Raw genomic sequence first — 18,660 nt, 5'->3', positions numbered from 1 at the left:
TGACTGTCTGCTTTGTTTTATCAATAATTTGACTGCCCAACTCAATTGCAAACCTAAAAGCATTGTGCCCAAGGATGCTGACACCACAAGCAAATGCAAATAACATTTGCAGTTTGGTAATTTGGTATCTCTATGATGTCATTGATTTTATTATAGATTTACATATATCTTGCTATAGTAGTGATTTTCTGGAGTAGCTGAAGACCATATGATTAAAAGCATATGTAGCCCGGTAGAAAATATAGGTAACTAATATTTTTTTAGTTAAAAAAAGAGTGAAGTCAATTTAACCCTCTCCTAGCCTATCAGAAGTGAAAAATAAGGAAGTCCCACCTTTAATTGATTTTGAGTGACACTCCTTGCATACGTGCACTACGTAATCAGCAGAGCAGTGTGACCACAAATGCAACAAACATTCCGTGAGTAGATCGTGCACGTATAAGTTCGTAATTTGGTCACAACATGATATAAATGACTAAAACTTATCAGATTAATTATAGGATGGTTTATGCCCACAGTTGAGCTACTGGGACTGTGCATGTAGTCCAATTTATACATTCTTTTGTTCTTGAGTGAGTTCGCTTTTAGCTTGCTAACATGTTTACTCTTTAATTTGAAAGAGGCTAGCCCCGGTTGGCGGCGCTACTTTAAATTCATGCTCAATTCATGAACTAGGTAAATGAAGTTGTTGATTTGAGCTGCTACTGTAAAAATATTGGTACATGTATTCATCAGACCCTTTGTTATGTTTACCATTCAATCAATGCGTTGAATTAACAGAGCCGTTGTTCATGGTTTTTTAATTAAAAAGTTAAAGTTATGCTAAGCGAACGCCACATTAAAAATAGTCAGTACCGCATTTATTTGGTTGAAACCTAAACGTTTCATGATGGTGACTAACTTCTGTGATAATATAAAGTTGAGTTGAAACTCTTAATATAGCTGAATAAGCTAACTGAGTTTAACCACTTATTCCAGTTATAGTACATAAGCTATAATGTTATTCAGTTTTATTTCTTGTGTTAAAATGAACTGCCAATTCATTTTACAGTTGAATATTATACTGTAGTGTTAAAAGAGATGATATTTTGAGTTGATACTTGAAATGATTGAATTAGACTATAGAACTACGGTATAACAGATTAAGGGCCTATACTGTTATTACCCTATTATTATGTTGTATACAACAAGCCCTGTTTCGTAATACAGGTCAGGTCTTTTGGGGACCCCAATCTTTTTGGAGACCCTGGTCTTTGGAGGAGACCCTGGTCTTTGTGATCCCGTGATTGTGATGACCCGATCTTTTGAGGAGGGTACGGAGTCCAGCGTTAAAGAACTCAGTCTATGACTGATCCGCGATTAGCGATGGCGAGCCACCCCACACTGCAGTAGTGTTTGTAAATTATCGCCGTAGTTTCTTCATGCACTAATTGTAAGTTGCTCTTGATGCGACCGTCAGCTAAATGCCATGCAAATGTGAATGATGCATGATGCTAATTTTGCCTTTGTCAGTCTGCAGTGCATAGGAATCTCGTCTGCCCCACCCCTATTTAATTTGGAGTTCCCCAGCTCAGTGGTGTGTGGGGTGGCATTTAAAAAAAAAAAAAAAAGAAGCTTATTTCCCCCCACCTCTACAAAATGTCTCGCTAGTTTTATCGCCCGAAAAATGCGAGACATGACCATCTGGGTCTGGGCTGCGTGGGATGGGGAAGCCGGAAAGAGTTATGCCCCCCCGCCGCGGTCTCTTCAGATGAAGAAAGTGCAAGACTCCTATCAGGGCTTATTTTTGCGGTGATAATTGGCCGCCTTGCTGCTTGTTATCCGTTCGGGGACCCCGATGAGCCAGTGACAGCTCGGTTTCCCTGCCAACACCCCCTCCACCTGCACCCCCTCTGCAACCGCTCACCCTGCGCTAGCACTCCTGAGTGACAGGTGGAGAAGGCTTTGATAGGAAAGGTGAAGCTGATTCCATTCACCTGCTAATGGTTACTAAGGGGGACAGAGATGAGGTAGGGAGTGAGGTTGCTCTGTTGGAGACATTCTTCATGTGAGCAACAAAGTTCTCATTGTGTCTCTCCCTGTCTCTCTTGCTCTCACTCTGTATTTCTTTCTCTGCTGACTCTCCCTCTTCAGCTTGTTACAGCTTTAAGATTCAACAAAACAGGATTTGGCGGTGGTAGTGGGGGTGGGAATGTTTATACCTCATCAGAACCGCCTCAAACCTCATTGAACAACACACCTGTCACCACTAAGGTCACCACTAAGACAGGTGACAGGTGTGTCCCCCTCCCCACCCCACATTTATATTTAAGGGAATGTGGACACGTCAGGTCGCAACGTGCACAGGGACTCCTACGCTTCCTGACAGTTCTATTCAGCCCCACAATGCACCACAGTGGCAGCTGTCACAGGAGCTCTCTTTACCTGTGTTTGTACATGTCAGAGGGGCTTTTTATTTTCTTACAGTCCTTCAATGGAAAGGGCCTTTTCATACATGCTAACAAGGATGCTTGTTAAACAAACCAAGGTTACACAGCCTCTGAAATACGATTCCCTGGCCTTCACAGCTGAATGGGTCCATGCACTGGCCTCCCGAGTCATATTTATATTTTAGGGGTTTGTTTCTACTGTTGTAAATCCGATCAGATGGCACTTATGATTGATTAAAGATCATATATTTTAGAAGCTGATTAGGACACTTGAAATAAGCAGTGGGTATATGGGCTGTTGAAGTACATCATATGTGAACGTATACATAAACTTATATATTTTCATGAATTAAGTTTTAAAGACGTTCTAACAAAATTTTGTGATGGGTTGTATCTTTGTTGCCTGTTGGGCTTATTCTTATAAACTATTTTGAAAAATTTTAATGGACTGTTTTATGACAGTATAAACTGTCTCTTGAAGTAAACCATGGCTGTATAACCATCCCATCAAATGTGTACCCATGTCTATTGATATTTAGCCTAACTTCAGGCATGAGACAAAAAAGAAAAAAAACTTTTAGAAAAGATTTTTAATGGAAAGCCATCCATGACACCATCACAGCATTTAATGAATACAATAAAGCCAACATGTGTAGCTCATTCTAAAATATTCTGCAATCTTCTAAATGTTTTAACTTTGAAATAGTTTTATTTGTAAATAACTGTTTGTGCTCTGCCAGTGGACAATATATTAAAGAGCATTTAACCAAGCTTTAGATTGGGATTTATACTGACTAATTTATTTTCAGGCATACCACTACCTGGCATACGACTGTCTAATTTTTCAGGACCTGAAATGACATATTCCCACAGAACTCTGTTGTATTCAAATGAATCCAATTGAACATTGAGAAATATCTCACATGATTACACTCTACAAATGACCTTTGAAAATATCAATATTGTGAGCAAAAAACCGAAGTACCAAAAGACTGCTGCCTGATAGCCGGTGTAGTACATTTTACTGCTATCTCATCGTTGATGAAGGCCCTTAAAGTTAAATATACAAGGTGGGTGGATTTTTCAGAAAAATTCCCACCTTGCATTCATGCCTTTCTGTGTTTAACTTCAGTTCTCACAATATATATATTTTTTTGCATTGTTGGAGAAAAAATGTCTTTATTAATTTTAGTGCAAATAATTCTCCTCGTTTTTGATCATCTAATTTGTGTGCGCATTATTGTATGTAGGCCTATAGCAGAGCTGTTGCATTAAATGAAAACAAGCCATTCAAAAATGTATTCATATAAACAAAAATGAGAAACAAGCCTGTCCAATGAACTAAAATTAACGTGAAACTAGAATTAAATAAAAACGAACATTATTTTTTATCAAATTCTTTTTTCAAACATACAAAGGCATAAGACGCTCTTATCAAGACAAAATTTAATAGCTTACTGTTCCATATCAGCTGATATCTGAGCAATGCAGTTAAGTATAGCTCAGGGATAAACGGAGTGTCCTCGATTCGACTCACCTTGGGTTTACAGCGCAGTTCCTTACCTGTGCACACTCGTCTGCAACAAAGTGAAAATAAGAAAATGCTTTCTGTTGACTCCGTGCGCTGTGGTGAATGCTACATTCCTGTAAGGCATTTTCAAATTTTGACAAAAAAGCGATGAAACATTGATAAGTATCATGGCAGAGGCGCATACAAGTATGGGGCCAAAAAAGAGATCTGCCTGGTATTACTTTGAGTACATTATTGACAGTGTACTGTACCTTTTATTTTGAGAGCCCTTTTTTGACAGTCTGCAAAATATTTTTTTTAGGTAGGCTACATAAAATGACTTGACAGTTAGAAGCTAATAACCTAGCCATTTGTGGGTGATAAGATGTGTCTTACCTGTACTTAAGCATACCTCGGTTTTAAACTGAGGTTCTTATAATTATTCATTTGAGCAAATGAATATACTGTATACATGCTGTAAAACTGATGTGTTTAAGTTATTTGCTGTTGATGTTTCCACACTGTTTCTGTATAGGTGTCTGAATCTTACAGCACTTTAACTGAAAAATACAGTCTTCCCCTCAATCTAAATCTAAAATTAAAACTAAAACTGAATGGCATGGGTCTCCAAAATAAAAATCCAATAAAGGTTATGATAAGCTTAAAAAATGTAAAAAGCTAAACTGAAAACGAAACTGAATTGAAATGAAATTCAAAAATAATGTAAAATAAAAAAAGTAATGGAAAAGACAAAACTATAATAACCTTGCAAAAACCCTGAGAATGTGGTTTATAAATGAATGCATCACAGACAGAGGCTTGGAATAGAGACCTTAATTTTCAGATAAGATAGAGCCAATTAAAGCTGACTCAGAGGTCACATGACCAGAAACCTTCTTTTCAGATGCGTTAGTGCCAATTAATGCTGACTTAGAGGTCACCTGACAGTTCTTGCTTCAGGGTAGGTTGTATCAGAAGACAAATGTTACATGTATCTTTGTGTGTGTGTGTGTGTGCGTGCGTGCGTGCTTGCGCGTATGCGCGCGCGTGTGTATGTGTGTATGTGGACATATCAGCATATACATTTATTATATTTAATATATTTAATGTAATGCATGTCATGCATTTTCCCAGGTTTAAAATCACATAGCCTGGTCCAACACTACCTGATTTATCTCTTTTCACTTCTCTGTATGAACCTTTGTAAGGGTTGATGCATGCATGCTGAAATTGTCTCACAGCTGGCCAATCTGTCAGTTCTCAGGAAGTGGGAATAAACTACCAACTTCCAATGGGAAAAAACCCCAAAATTGACACTTTGTTCAAAAATTGATGAGTAGATTTAAGTGTCCCACAAATTAAAATGGGCAAAATATAAATCCCAATAACAAGTCACAAATGGTCATACTGTACAAAAGTATCAGTATGTTAACAACAAATAGCTTGTAGAAACAGAAAGATAATAGCAAATATAGGAAATAAGTATCTCAATAAAATAGGACAAATAATATTTAACAAAATGTAACTTGTAAATTCTGTTAAATAATGTAATTTAATATGACATACATATTAGAATTGGTACAAAGCACTATTTATAATTAAAGTCAAAATATTAGGGAATTAGAGAACATGCATGCTGGGGATTTGCAATGTCACTGTTGATAGATGTTGCTACAAAATTGCACTGGAATGAATGAGGATGTTGAAATTCATACGGAAACTCTCCTCTGTTCTTTTTTCCTTGTGACCTTTCCTCCGTCCCTTTGATGTTTCCTTGTGATGTGTTCAGAAGGAATTAAGGAAAGCTAGCAAGGGTGAGTAAACCTGGAAACCATCAAAGTATTTTAACACACTGCGCTTTTATGGAACCATGTCTATGTTCACCCATGCCTATGTTGCATATTGCTCATCCTATTTATAAGCTTATTGGTTGTCGATTTGTAGTGTGGTATCGGGCTTCTGGTTGCTCAGACTTTGAGAGAAGGAGAGGGCAAAGGAGTGAGAGAAAGCCAGACATGGATCGTTTCCATAGCTGGCATGGAAAACCGAGTGAAAGCATTACTGTATTAGATTTGGTGGCCAGATGACATCAGTAAATATTTGTGCTCTGCTCATGCCAATTCCCTGAAGGGGTGCCTGGTACACAAAGTGCTGTGCAGTGCAGTGCAGCTAATGCTAACAGGTCAGAGGGGTGTTATCATAAATACTGGGGAAGATTTTGAATGATATAAAGCCCTCTTCAGCGCATAATTTTCCCTTTATCTTTGAGCCAACACCATTGTGAAGCTCTAATATTGAGCCACAGGATGTAATTCCAACCTTTTGGTATGATTCTGCTGGAGGAAAAGTTCTGAAAGCCGTTGGAAAACTTAGTACAAGCAATAATGCAAAAAGAAGAAAAAAAAGGTGAAGAAAACTTTCAAAGACATCTTTGATTTAATGTTCTTGGAAACTGTTTATGTGGAGTTGGGTGACTTGGATATTTTAATCATTAACGAGTCTGAAAGATGAACGGGAGTTAAATTATTCATCGGTTTAATTTTGCGTTCCCCCCTCCTCCTTTTGCATTCATTTCAAGCCACCGTCTCTCTCAATTCCTACGTGGTGCATACCATGAACTTTACTTTCAGATGAAGCCCAGTCAATCTGAAACTTTTAATTAGCTTTAACAAGCCTGAATGATTTCAGCATCATTGAGCAAATACACCCAATAACCTCCCCATCTGGTATACAGCATTTATATCATTGACTGATGAAGTTGGTCTAAAGTTCCTTCTCCCTGATTGTTGATTTTTCAAATCTACGCCATTGATTGCTTTCCTTTAAAATTATTACATTGAAATGGAGGGTAGTTAAACAATGAGCTGAACTCAACTCATGAGGAATTCTAAATGTTTCTCTGGATAATGATGCATGAATGTGAGTGAATGCTCAGTCAGTGTGCATTCACTGTCAACTTTGAAGAGCATCAAAGAGTCCTCTGGATAACAAGACTTGCTTTATGAGTATTCAGCAACAAAATCTTAATTTTTTTTAGCTGCTGACAGCAGTGTGACCATACGCCAGGCATTAAGTGGAATTATACAGGAATTAAACAGCACTTGCCTCTCCCCTAGTAAAGCACACAGTCCTATTGTCCTCCTTAACTAATTTGTAAACAGTATCATCTGCAAGCGAATAGACTACTGAGGTCATGGACATGGCTCAGAGTCAGACCAGTGAGACTGCGGATATGGCCCAAAGGACAGACCAATAAGATTGTCGATGCGGCTCAGCGTAATACCAATGAGATTGAGGGCATAGCTCAAAGGGCAGACCAATTAGACTGTGGGCATGGCTCAGACAGCAGACCAACAAAACTGTGGGCTTAGCTCAGACAACCTAATGAGGTAGTGGGTGTCGCACGTATAACAGCCCAATGAGTTCATAGGCATGGCACTGATCACAGACAGTAAGACTGTGGGGTCAGAGAATAGGCCAATGAAACTGTGGCTGAGAACTCAATGAGTTTGGGGGCATGGCTCAGATAACAGCTCATTGAAATTCTGGGCGTTGCCATGAAAACATTTGAAGTTATTGACATGGCAGAATGGCAGTCTATTACAATTTATAAAATGGGTTAGTTCCAGTACCGTTTACAGGTTGGTCAAACAGCGTTTGAAGCCATGATAAAATCGGTAGTACAGGAACAGTTATGATGCTGGACGCTTCTTCACCTTACTAATGAGAGAGATTGAACTGACAACATTATGTTGCCTGCTGCTTGGGTTACCTGTCTAGCTAACAATCAGAAATACAGTGTTTAAAGTGACTTTTGACCCGCTGCTTGATGGTGGTGAATTACCTCCACAGCACCTCGCCAAAGAAATTGCCAGGCTGAGGTCTGGAGGCGTTTCGTTAGCGAGATGTGAGTGGGCAAAGCAGTGAAAGCTCAGTCCGAAGCTACAGGAAGCAAAACTTACATCCTAGCATTAGAAAACGCCGGAGTGACGTTCTTGTCAGCACAGAGAACAGCAACTTACTCCACCACAAGAAAAAACAATATCTGATATCACCAAAGAACCAGAAGAAATATCTTTAATACATGTACAATAAACTTAAATGTTTATATGAATAATAATAAGTAGCACTTCTAACTAGCTTGCTGTCATCAATACTGGCTGCAATGTAAGCTTTTAATACTAGCATAACGACCCAGTCTTGTTTATATACATTACATTATTTACATCCAGCGATTATATCCTGTGATGTGCCATAGGCATTGATAAATCGCTTCTAAAAATAACAGCTGAAAATGAATCATTTAAAAAAAAAAAAAAGAATGCAATGCCCATTTTCTAAAGCAGTAAGGCATGTGAGACTGTGCATTATTGTGAATATGGCCTCCGTTAAAGGGCTGCAGGCACTGCTGTGTGCCCTAGCAGTATTTTTTCTTCTTTTGAGCTGCTGAGCACAGCTCAAAATGGCTAAAGGGTAGGCATTAAGTGCATATCAATAGGTAATGAAACTAAAGCCATTTTTCCTGCCTCGTCCACTCAAGAGGGAAATACCTTCCAGGTGTGAGACACACACACCAGGGTGCCGTACAACTGTGGTATGTTTGAAAGTATCCACCAGAACTCAAGTGTAGTATATAAGAATGGGTGAAAATAATGAATATTATAATATTAGTATTATAAACTGGACCTGGGTCGGACAATCCCTTTAAATATTTTATACTGTTAGGCAGGTTACTAACAATTTTTAAAGAAATGTACATATTTTGTTAACTTTTTTTTTTTTTATACTCTCAGGTATATTCGTACACAAGAGAATCTGTGAATACCTAACTTAAAATGTAAGTATTTTCAAATTTTGCTAGCAGAGTTATATAGCTTTTTATCTAGTATTTCAAGTATGCATTGGCTTGCTTTGTATTTAATATGTAGAATTACAAATTCAGTAAAGCATATTAGCTGCATTATCATTTACTTAAAGAAATGCTAAAAAGTAAAAAAATAAAAATAAACAATAAAAAACTACAATGCAAATATAATTATCATGTATCATTCTCATGTGACATTGTGTTTAAAATATGCTGGCAAACTTGAAATGTGTGATTAATGGAGTCAACTAATTCCACGTAATTTAATTATGTAAACTACTAATTAATCTAAAAGTGTTATATTTGGAATATGGTTATGACATGCTTTTCCAACCTCTGCAAATTTAAAGCAAAGCAGATGTTCACCTCTGTATGTGTGTCAGTCTGTCAGTCCGGGAACTGGATGAGTTAATATAATAATGTAAGGATTCAGATGAAATGAAAAAATGATTGGTATTAGGGGAAGGCAGGAAGGCTTTAGGCTTTATGGCTGCTACTGTGTGGCAGATGTACAGGGTGCATGGGCTATGATTGGCTCTTATTAACATGAGGACTAGATGTGAGAAAGGAAAACTGCCATTGGTGGATTAGCACATTTCAGATGCCAAGAGTTTTTTTTCTCCCAACATTCTGTGTAGTTGTAGTAGTCTGTTGTGTGTGTGTGTGTGTGTGTCTGCGTGTGTGAGAAAGAAAGAAAGTGATTTGGCTAATCTTTGATTTCTGATAGAACTGGTCTGAATATTCCAAATAGAACAGTATGATTTCTTTTTGGTCCAGAAAATGCAAAAGGCTCACTCAATTCTGATGCTACCACATGTCTAGCATTTCCAAATTGTTCTTCTTGTCCAGTTTAAGTTGGTTAAAAACATGAGGCGGAGCCATTTTCTGATGCCATGGAGGATGAATTAACCAAATTCAAAGTATGGTCATTGCACCAGGCTGATGTGCAGGTAAAACACTTGTATAAGTACCAGTCAGACAGTTATTCTACCAAAACATGTTGGTTAGTTATATTTTTGCAATTGGATTGCCACAATGCACGGTGGGGAGTATGCATTTCAGAGATAATAGAAAGAAGAGAGCCCAGAGACTTTGTAGAGGAAGGTGTGAGGGGGACTGTGAATGCATTCTTCCCTGATTCCAGGGAAAGGTTATTGAGAAAACTCCTAGAAATTGAAATGAAGGCTTGAGAATGGAAAATAGCCTTATGCAACAGAATCTTTTCCCCATATATGGCGATCCACTTTATTGGAGTCTCTGGGATATATCTGAATATATTAAACAGTTCACCAAAATAAGTTTTTCTATTATTTTGGTGAACTGTATATTATTGTGTATTATTTAGCAAAAAATGTATTGGCATGCTTAGAATACATTTGGAGTGTTTCCATATATTACAAAATGGAATGGAATTATATATGTATTTATTATTCAGTCTGTTACAGCATTTCTTTCAGTTATTGCATACACAAACATCATTCAAATTGTTACACAAATTCAGAAATCCAGAGATTGTGAAACAGTTGGTCATTGATTGGGGAATGAAGGGGAACCCCCACCCCCTCCCCATTTGCAGCATGCTTAGTAAATATGACCTTAAATTTTGAGATGTTGGTAAAATTTTTAACTTCTCTGGCAAATCCCTGTAAAAAAATGTAAATGAACAATAATATCTGAGACTTGTTCTGAATATTAGTGATGTTCTATTAAAAATGTCAGTAATCTGCAGCCATTTCTCCGTTACCGGATTTGGGTCTGGCTGTAACTATGAACAAAATGACAAAACCCCTTTATTAAAAAAGTTTTTTTGTGAAATAATGGCTGGTGCTCAGAGGTGTCTTGCAGAGAGTTGTGTGATGCTACGTTGTCACAGATATGCTATGTTCCTCATATCCACACTTGAGTAAACTAGGCCTGAACCCTACTTTAAGCGTAAATCACATTTCAGTGGGATTTTTAGAAGAGACTTTTAAATATGAAATCAGATTTTTTTTTTGAAGATATCTTGTGGGGAATTATGAATATCAAGCCCTGAAGGATTCTGGAACATTGTGTAATGCTGTTAAGAATCCGTTTTAACATGTTCATCATATCATAGAACTCAATAAGCAGATGCTTAACTCATTGCATTTATGCAGAATGCAAATGGCAGTATGTTTTTGTTGCATATGGATGCACTCATCTACATCTATTAATTATATATTGGAATTGCTATAACCTTAATAACATTCTGTATTATCTGTTTTTGTTTGGAGGCGGGGGAAAACATGTGTTTTCATGCGTGTCAGAAACTTAAATTACATCACTGCGAGAATAAAAATAAATAAATAAAGCACACACATTTAAATGAACTTGAATTTTGGAAAAAGAAAGCATTATGCAAAAGTTATTCTTCCTTCATAAATTATTATGCATTAGTCATTGTTTATATTACACCTAGGAAACATAAAATCTGCTAAAATCTGTAGGGAAATTATGTTTACTATTTGTACTTGTAATAGTCATTGTGTTGATTGCAGTACTGCAGTCCTGTTGAACCAGTTGTTTCTTTCTATGCTCATATTCAGTGCACATGAGATCTTTGTGAGCTTGAATTTCTCCTTGAAATGAAGGTGCAACACTTGAGTTAACATACAGAATGACCCAAAGCAATGTAATTACATACACTGAGATTTACACTTCAGTCTGTACTTCCAGCCAAATTCATCATTCACACTTAATTCACATTATGCACTGAGCGTGGACTTATGCTTGTGAAGATCCACCCCCATTGCTGTACTGTAGTTCATCGTGTGCATCTACATGAAAGCTTTTTCCATACAGTGGATAAACATGCTGTGTGCATGGGTCTGGAGATCTCATTAAAGAATGGAAATCCATGCTCTCTGCCTTTCACTATCTTTGTCTGTTATTAAGAGTGCGGGCAGTAATCATGTTTTTAAAATCTCGAAATATGATTCATTTCATTTTCTTTCTTTTTTTTGTCTCAAGCTCTCTACAAATCACAATAAACCAGTCAGATATGAAGATAATCTTTCTCTATCAGATAAAAAAAAAAGGAAAAAAAAGAACTTGAAGTGATAAACTCATAAATCCATCCCAATAAAACAGTATTAAGGAAGGCGCAGACGCCTGAAGAACTGGATCAAAGAGCACGCTCTAATCTCCGGGGCACATAGAGCATCTGCTTGCTTTCTGCCTGTTTGCAGACTTAATACAATGTACTGTCATTTACATGGTACATGGTTTGTTACAGACAGGCAGATGTTGATCACCCAGCTCCGATGGCTTTAGATAATAATTTATGAGTTAGCTTTTGTGATTGCGTTTCTTTTCAAGTTGGAGCAGAAAATAGAAGTATGGAGCTGGTTATGCATTCGATCTCATTTCCCTGGCAAATATTTTTTTTTATAAGTCACTGAACTGATATTCAAGCTTGACATGCTAAGCATAGATAAACCCTGCTTCTGATACTGGCGAAGTTGAAAATTCACTTCACATTACAGATTTTTACTCTCTCTAATCAAATTTACCCTCATTTGTATCTTTCCAATTTCAAGAAGTTTCAACTGTGCCTTTGTCCAACTGAATAAAACGAATAGTCGCTGCAGACATAAAACACCATAAGCTACGTAAAATGACATAGGAGGAACACAGTAAGTACATCCTGCAGGCCACACGGTACTACAGGAGGGCCAGTGTTGATTGAAGGAGAGGCATAGCTCTAACCAATGAGAAATTATAGCATGCTATTTGGACGATCTAATGAAGTGATAATGCTGACAGTGGGGCCCAGCCTGCACTTGTGATGAAAGCCTTTACTGACTCAGTCAATCTATAGGGCCCAGACTGTGCTCGTGGTGAAAGCCTTTGTTGTCTGAATAAATCTATAGGGCCCAGACTGTGCTCTTGGTGAAAGCCTTTACTCTGTGAATAAATCTATAGGGCCCTGACTGTGCTCTTGGTGAAAACCTTTGCTGTCTGATTAAATCTATAGGGCCCAGACTGTGCTCATGGTGAAAGCCTTTGCTGTCTGATTACATCTTTAGGGCCCAGACTGTATTTTTGGTGTAACCATGCAGATGAGCCAATGGTTCCTGCTCTCTGTATTCCTTGGGTGAGACAACTGAAAGAACTTTGATCCTTTTCTAGTCATCATATTTTCTTACCTTCCGACACAAGGCCGTGTAAGGCTCTAAAATAGATTTTAATTATGATCTCTGAATCAGCCTGCCTGTGCTGCGCTCTGAGACTGTGATTAATAAAAAGTGAATTAAAGCCTAATTGCTCATGTTGAGGATGAACGGTGCATGGCGAAGACGGGTGGCCAAACTCGCCTCAGCTGGTCTGTTATGGTCTGCGTCAGGTCCAGCTCTGCCCCCCTGGGCTTTGCCTTTCCGTGCCGACGGTCTTTGGAATCTGAAATGAAATAATCTTCAGTCCAACGTGACGTGCGAAACGTGAAGCGTCAAGGAGAGTGCCAGCCCCTGCCTGAGAGGTGCTCCATCTGTAAAGCTGGAAGCGACAAACTGTCTCACCCACAGGCCGTGTCTTCAGCTTCCGCTCGGGCGTGTCCGCCTCTTCTGCTCTTCCCCTGTACGTTTGTTTGGCCAGACAGTGAGATGGAAGATCAGCCACCCAGGTGAAACAAAGTCCAACACGTTTGCGGCCGGACTGTCCTGAGACAATGGGTGCAGCTGAAATCTTGTCCTTGGAAGCACACATTTGGATTCATACCCATTTGGATTCTGGTTTCTGAAGCAGGAGAGAAGGTTGAATGCGGGCAGAAAATAAAAAGGACACAACTGGCCTAGTTTGTGCGAACACACTGCTTTAGAAAGGACGGCATTCATACCAATTTTTTGTAGCGATTATTTCAGTTACATCTTCATAATTGCATTACAAATTTGGGGTCTTGTTGCAAATGTATTTCTGTATGTATTTATTTTCTTAGAATTCCCATCTTCTAATTAACTGTACATATTTTTACACAGATTTCTCCTTGACTGCTTTGAAAATAGTAGATAGTGAATTAATGTGACGTGAATATTTTGAAATCCTTTTTTAGTCCTTCTATCCCTTGTGCTAATAGCTGAACTTTTTTCCTGACACATACATCCAAAAATAAATAAATTATAAATAATAATTATCATGGAATTCAAGCTAAGTTCTAAAAATTAAATCAATCAAAATACTTTATTTTTTTTAATTGAGCTGAAGGAATTGATAATGTTGGAAATGATAATTCCTTTCATAATGCTGAGGATATTGTTGATTATGTTGAAGTAAAGTTTGCTTTCCATTAGCCTAAACCCAAAGACAGGCATGTCAGGCTAATTGGAGACCCTGAATTGCCCCTAGGTATGGATGTGTGAGTGAATGGCGGGTATGCCCTGCGACGGACCTGTCCAGGATATATTCCTACCTCTTGCCCAATGCATGCAGGGATAGGCTCCAACACCCCCGTGACCCTGACCAGGAATAAGTGGGTGTAGATAATGGATGGATGGATTGCTATTTATAGCAAATCACTTTCTTTTCAAATTTAGACATTTGTAGAGCTTTCATGGAAAAAAAAAAACAACAAAATCACATTCTAACCAGCCTGGAGCATGAAAGTTGTGTTGAATAATGATGGAATTTTTTCTTCAGTTAATTCCAGATCGATATCTATGCCTTTGCTATTAGATCTCATGCTGGACAATTTCAATTCAGTAAACATTCACATGGGCAACAGTGTAGTGTAATGATTAGGGAACTGGGCTTGTACCTTAAAGGTTATGGGTTTAATCTCGAGGTAGGGGACTGGCGTTGTACCCTTGAGCATGGTACTTATCCTGAATTGCTTCAAGTAAAAATGTCCAGCTGTATAAATGGATTGTAATAAAAATGTAATATGTGTAAGTCGCTCTGGATAAGAGCATCTGCTAAAACCCAAAATATAAATGTAACATGCTGTGATTGCAGGAAGACCTGATTAAATCTGATATTATTGGGTCATGTACAGAGGAATGCTCAGATGAAACTGACACAGAGTCGCTACACAGAGATATGGATTTTTATGAAAATGACAGTAATTTAAATAAGGTAAAAAGAAAAAAACTACCTGGGGATTTTTATTTCAGGAATTTGAATTCCAGGAGAGTTTCTTTGTTAGTAAAGTTAGCACAAATCATTGCAGATGACAAACTACGACAAAGGTCATGCTCTTGTGAAAGGCCAATGTCATTTATAATCTGTACACATCATCAGAAAATCATAAGAAACACAGCATTTACTATTTATCATAATCCTGGTCATTTTTCTCCCTAATACAGTCTCCTTCTCCTCATGCCTCATACAAGCCACTATGGTTTGTCAAAAGCAGCATGGCACACAGAGCCATGATACGACCACTTTCTGATTAGCATCTTGTCAACACTCAGGGCCTTCCAGGCAAGAGCCCACCGCCTTTGTCATGGGCGACAGTATCTCCTCCAGATGATGCGGAACTGATCTGAACCCGTTTGTCTGTTCCCCTGTGAGTGATTCCTGTTGGATTCTGCATACGTGTCTGCATATAATATTATTATTATTATTGTTGTTGTTATTGTTATTGTTATTATTGCTATTAAGCACACTCAAACTGCCTATTTTATCCACACACATTTTACACACAAAAAAGGTATTGGTTATGTGACTGAATTGTAGTACTGTTGGGCTGAGTGATTGAATGTATTATTGTTGTGCGGTATGATTGAGTTGTTTTACTGTTGAGCTGTATTATTGCTACCCACCGCACTGCCTGATTTTATCATTTAATATTCCAGATTTTCAATATACATTGTGTTTAAAAAAATAAGATAAGAAAAAATAATTATTGAAATTTATATTTATTTTTTTTAAAATAAAAAAAAAATTAAAATCTAAAAAGGTTTTGCTTTTCCAAACAGGGTTCTGGTCTTGTTTAGGATATTTCAAAGAGCACCTTCCCTGTTTTCTTCGTGTTGTGACTATAATGGCTTTTGTGTGTATGTAATTAAGCCAAGTTAGGGAACTGTACCAAGATTTTCCCATTTTGACGCAAATGGAACGAAACACAGGAAAGTGGGAGGAGAGAGGTGCAATATGCAGGTGGGAGAGAAATGTAACAAAACCCTGAACATTTCCACCGTATAATTTAAAGGCCTTTTACATGTACATATGATTAATAATACATTTTATTCATGTCACACTCAATATGCACAATACAGCCATTAAAACGGAAAAAAACTGTAAACAAATGGAACTGTAACTAAATGATACAACCTGGTGATAAAAACGGTTCATAAAAAATACAACACAACCTACTGGAAATATAGCAATGGTGCAAATGGATGACGGTAACCTAAAGAGACATAATTTAAAGGTCCAGGAAACTGGATTCAAATTGTGGTTTATACTCCCCAGAAGAGACAATTGATTGTCTTAATATTTATTTCAAGTTTTTAACCAAATTATAACCATTAAATCATAATAAATATGATTCGATTACCATGACCTGTTCAGCAGACAAGGACAGGCACTGCACCATGTACCAGAGCAAGGTTTTTTAGTAAAGCCACATTGTTTTTGTAGATAGTTGTTGAAGTCCTCCTTGTAAAAATGGGCATTACAAATTTAACTGTTGGGGTTAGTGCAATGTTGCCGTGTCTGTGGGCCTCTAGAAATGAAACCCATTTCTTGTAATTCTCCATTTCCATTTTTCAAATGGAAAAATCGTAATGGTTTTTCTGCATCCAGAGAATGCACAATACAGTAAAAAGCCATTTCCAAATTCGCTTGCATGCACAAAAGTGGCAAGAGCATCATTTTCATATTACAAGTAGAAAGGATTTCACTGGTCTTCATGTTTTAGTGATGTGCATTGTACCCACATAACCCCACCCACTGAAAACCTGGTGCTTAGCAAAGGGGGAAAGCATGCCAATCTCAGCATAGGTTTTTTTTTTTCCCCAAGAATTATTTACAAATATTTCTGGGCCATTTGTGAATGCAAAAATGGTATAAAACAATACATCGGCAAAAAATGGGCATTTAAAGTTGAAAGCAAAATTAACTGATTAAAAGACTGTTTTCACTCACAAGGTACCCTATAAAATGGAAGCTCCATAAACATGAGGCTGAATATTTTAAGTGGACAGGGGGGAAGGAGATTAATATCACAGCCAATCAGAGTGACTGTGAAAGGGCTGGGGCTCAACATCAGCCAAACAGAGGGGACCATGAGGGGAACAGGAGGGGTGTGGAGGAGCTCAACAATATATGATAGGGCTATGCAATTACATGCATCGAGTGTGAGAGCCAAGATGTCGTAATCTGACCCACTCTTGATAGCCAAGTAGTTGTGGTGAACAGTGAGCTAGGGTGCTTTAGGGCTATATTTTAACGATCTAAGCGCACGGTCTAAAGCGCATGGGACAAGTGCATTTAGGGCGTGTCCAAATCAACTTTTGCTAGTTTAACAGCGGATAATCTGAGCGCAAATTAAGGTGCATGGTTCAAGGGGGTTGTACTTAGTCTCTTAATTAATCTTAGGTGTGTTTTGGGCATAACATGAAATAAACCAGAGTGTCATCTCCCATTCCCATTTGGTGGATTGCTATTATAATGGCGGATTTGCCAAGTAGTAGGAAAGAACGCTTCTCTGCCAATTTCATTCCTCATTACTGTGATTAGCTAATTCTGATAAATATTATAACTAAACATTATGACGTATTTTTAAAAAATATTGCGTGTCCACTTATTTAAAGGCGTATAGGACACTGTTTGGGAGAAAAGATAAAACATTAAAGAATAATAAACCAGTAGCACAGAAAAGAAGAAATGGAAAGCCGGTAACTTTGTCTGCATATTAGATTTCTCTTTCTATTTCTAAATAATACATGAAACATGTAATTATTCCCATGAAATGTGTTGAATGATCAAAGTTTTAACAGGGTGCATTAGTTCCAACTAGAACCTTTAAAGGCAAAAAACGTTGGCCCATTATTTCACTTATATTTAGACCTGCTTTAGAGCTTACATTATTATTATTCCATTTTTAAGAGAAGAGATCCTAATTGCATGAACAGAACCGTTTATCAGAGTCCTTTAATGTAGTTCCCCTATCCATAATAGAGCCTCACCACCGTAATCTTCGTCAAACCCACAAGAAAGGTTTAAATAGCAGTTGGTTGAAGAGGTTTAATCACACTTAAACATCTTTAATGTCCTGTCCAGTTGGACTTGGTTCATAAAAGAGTGTGTCTGCTAATCTTTAAATCAGCTTTCACACGATGAACCTTGAAGGTGAAAAATATCCATGGAAAACGGACAACCTGGTGCTCCCGAATAAGCGCATTATCGATGCGCCTTTTCCTCCGGTGTTATTCAACATCCAGTGTTTTTGAAAACAGAAGGTTTTATATGCAGTTACACACTCACATGGGAAGCAAATGGAGGGAGTGTGTGTAGGGTGGGCATGTTGGCTTTTCTTATGCCCTGTTTCACTACCAGTTTCAAGTTCACTTGGAATGCAGTGGCTTCTGGAACGATACGTTGTTTGTCTTTTTATGACACAGCAAATGCCCATCTCCACAGGTAACGCAAGTCCTTGTGCATTGTGGGTAAAGGTCTCCTATGGGTTGTCAATCATGGCCCTCATCATATATCTATCACCGGGTCATTTCTAGCTTTTTGGGGGCCCACCCTTGACATCAAGCACTCCTGAACACACGCTGAATCTCTGCATTGAGACAAATGTCATATTCATAAGAATGAGATGATATGCTACACAATTTTAAAAAGTCTATAGTCTCATGTCCAAAATATGTAATTTTCTCATTCAGATGTGGGGA

General features: G+C 37.9%; 1 long non-coding RNA gene across 3 annotated transcripts in view; it reads left to right on the top strand.

Annotated features, from left to right (window-relative positions):
- Positions 1–372: 372 nt before the first annotated feature.
- Positions 373–18,660, top strand: part of LOC135241227 (uncharacterized) — a 61,088-nt gene continuing 42,800 nt past the window's right edge. For 2 of the 3 annotated variants that reach the window (XR_010325951.1, XR_010325949.1), the window contains exons 1-3: positions 373–419; positions 5,729–5,753; positions 8,733–8,776. This is a non-coding gene — a long non-coding RNA (uncharacterized LOC135241227). The remainder of the gene's footprint in view (positions 420–5,728; positions 5,754–8,732; positions 8,777–18,660) is intronic. The other variant, XR_010325950.1, reaches the window with a different exon arrangement.

Source organism: Anguilla rostrata, chromosome 15 (genome assembly GCF_018555375.3).
Source record: "Anguilla rostrata isolate EN2019 chromosome 15, ASM1855537v3, whole genome shotgun sequence".
Taxonomy (NCBI): domain Eukaryota; kingdom Metazoa; phylum Chordata; class Actinopteri; order Anguilliformes; family Anguillidae; genus Anguilla; species Anguilla rostrata.
The sequence above is the reverse complement of the archived record's forward strand: the minus strand, read 5'-3'. Positions and strand labels throughout refer to the sequence as shown.